Raw genomic sequence first — 3091 nt, 5'->3', positions numbered from 1 at the left:
CAATTATTACAATTCTAACATCAGATGCTAACAACAACATAACAGATGAAGATTCTAATGTAACCTTCAGCTGTTCTGTTGACAGTCTTCCATCTTCAGTAATATCCTGGTCTAGATCACAAGGGGAACAACTCTATTCTGGTAGTCAATATACCATACCTAAAGCTAGTTGTCAACATACAGATAACTATACCTGTACAGCTAGTAATAATATTGGTCCACCTGTATCTAAAACTATTCCACTCTATGTTAGATGTAAGTATAAGTTCTTTATACTATAGCCGAGTGATTCATATACTAACTGACTGTTTACTTTTAAAAAAGCAATTGGTATGGGCAGATTAGTCACGCATGTATTAATGAAGTTAGTTAGTAAGTCGCGTCAATATTATCAGATAATATTATATGATTGCTCGTTTTAATGACGGATAATAATAGATGTGTTATGCCTTTGGCATATGTTCAGCTGGCCAGTTTATATATATTTCTTTATCTAATGTTACTAATGAATATACAATTATATTTAATTACCTATAGTGAATTTAGTATAAATTGATTTTGGTTAAACACCATCGACAGCCAAGCTCTAGTAGCTTGGTGACAATGGAAGAGGACGTGACTTAAAACGCAATGATTACAGTCTGTGTGCTGTATTGCTGTCTATAATTATAGATGTAATGACTGATAATATTTGTTCTTGTTAATGAAACAAAGAAGTCAAATCCACCGTTATCATTAGAACCTTTGATTCTACCCGTTGCCGGAATATAAAAAATATCGAAAAGTAAGAAATTGGCCTAGATGACCACTTTGAGCAGCCTGTATTTTAAATTTATGCTCCAAACATTGTGCACATCAAGAACATCCGAACAACAAAAAAAAAACAACAAAAAAACCCACAACAACAAACAAACAGTGACCAACAGAAACATTACTAATAGTACATATACAACAGTTAATCTAGAAGTTGATATAATCTTATGTCTATATTTTAGGTTCTCCAAGAGAAAATACAATAACCAAGAGAAATATCACTAATAGAATAAATACAAAAATATATCTGGACGTTGATATAATCGCCTACCCTCGACCAACCTTCACCTGGCACCATGCACCTACAAGACAGATAATAAATACAGCTATAACACAACAACTATCAACTATAAACTATAAATCAACAGTAGAAATAACTCTAAACTCTACTCTATTTGGTGATTATATAGTATCTGTAGACAATGGTATTGGTGTTCAGAACTTCACTATTACAGTTATTGATGGAGGTAAAGACAACTAAATATCAATATTGAAACTCGAATATATTGAGGTTTCCGTTTTTTATAGACTCTGGTGTTCTTACTCTTTTCGGACATCTGGTAATTAACAAATATATGTCATATTCTTTTTAAGACAAACCTTTTTATTTGGTTACTTTAGTTTCAGAAGTCACTGTTCATTATGTACATTTTGTTTAATTTAGAATCACCAACGTCAGTACCGGGTCCTGTCGAAAGTAATAACACACCTACTATAGTTGGAAGTATTATTGGTGTATTGATGGTTATTGCTACTATAATAGTTGTTCTAGTTGTGGTAATATACCGTAGAAAGGGTAAGCTAATTGGGAAGTTATAACATACTTACTATCATTGGAAGTATTATTGGTGTATTGGTATAATAGTTGTAAAGGCATACCTACTATAGTTGGTGTATTAATTAATTGATAGTTATCCGCCCTTTTTGATGGAAAATATTTAACATTATTAAGGTGGAAGGATCTTTAAATAAAGCTAAGTCACAAATGTGTTAATAACTATATTAATGCAGATATAGTATACTAATGTTATATTAGTAACATTGAATACTATGTTAATAACTATTGTTATACAAATATAATATACTGAATGTTATATATTATATTACAGCATCAAAAGCTGATGATAATACGTACGATGGACTTGGAGTTATCCCCCGTTCAACCAATCAACCCGTTTATGATGAAATGAATTCCTCTACAACTAGATCTAATGATACAACAGCACGTGAAGATTCCTCACCAGCCTACTATAATACTACAAACGTGAACCACGGCGATATTACTAACACCGCATACGTCAATTCCCCGTCATCGTCGTCGACATATGAAGGACTGGATGTACGAAGTAATGAAACACATCCAAACCTTTATCAACGACTCAATACATCACCAACACCTAACATCTACGAAAACGAGGATATGTGATCAGCTATCAAATTTGTTAATGTTAGTGATTGTATGTACAACATGACCATTTACTCCGCTCTATAGATGTTAAGAATGTTATTTTAATAACACGAACGTTTACTCCGCTCTCTAGATGATAAAAATATTATTTTAATAACATGAACATGTTTAGAATGTTATTTTAACAATACCGCTTAGGGATATTCAGGATCTCCAGAGCAAGCGTTTTCACCTCGCTATAACTGTGGGTTACCAATACATCTAACGACATGGTGTATACTACGATACTATGATAATATTTTTGTTGCTTTTGTCAGTCTTATCTAATCGTTTGTATTTCAAAATCTGTAACATTCCAAACCACTGAATCAAACTGCGATTGCAGGATAAATTGTGTCATTCCAGTGTAGTTCAACTCTGTACGAGTGTATCAATGTATCATTGTACATATCACTGAATGGAACTGCTATCACAGGATCGGGTGTTTTTATATACTATTCAAAAAAAGTAGGGGATATTTGATTTTTAAGTGTTATTAAAGTCACCTAATGAAACTGACGAAGAAACAAATGACAAAATGAAATGATGTTCACATTCATCGATTTATTCCAAATGATCGTTAGACTAAGTAAGGCACAGACTGACCATTATAAGGGTAAAATGATACCCGGGGTCAAACAGCAAAGTTACCACAGCATCACAACCAAGTCAGTAACGGGTAAATCCTCCTCTGTTTGCCAAACAAGCATTGATCCGACGTGGCATACTCCTAATGAGACGTCTAAGGTCATTTTGGTCCAGATTGTCCCATTCCTGTTGCAACGCAGCAGCAAGTTCTTGGACATTGGCAGGACGTTGTTGACGTTGACG

The 3091-nt window shown here is 33.5% G+C and overlaps 1 long non-coding RNA gene across 1 annotated transcript; it reads left to right on the top strand.

The window, feature by feature from the left end:
• On the top strand, window positions 1-2708 carry LOC130014120 (uncharacterized). Its single transcript, XR_008789107.1, has 4 exons — window positions 1-255; window positions 996-1280; window positions 1478-1609; window positions 1923-2708. It is a non-coding gene; the product is annotated as an uncharacterized LOC130014120 (long non-coding RNA).
• The last annotated feature ends 383 nt before the right edge of the window (window positions 2709-3091 follow it).

Source organism: Patella vulgata, chromosome 8 (genome assembly GCF_932274485.2).
Source record: "Patella vulgata chromosome 8, xgPatVulg1.2, whole genome shotgun sequence".
Lineage (NCBI taxonomy): Eukaryota > Metazoa > Mollusca > Gastropoda > Patellidae > Patella > Patella vulgata.
The sequence above is the reverse complement of the archived record's forward strand: the minus strand, read 5'-3'. Positions and strand labels throughout refer to the sequence as shown.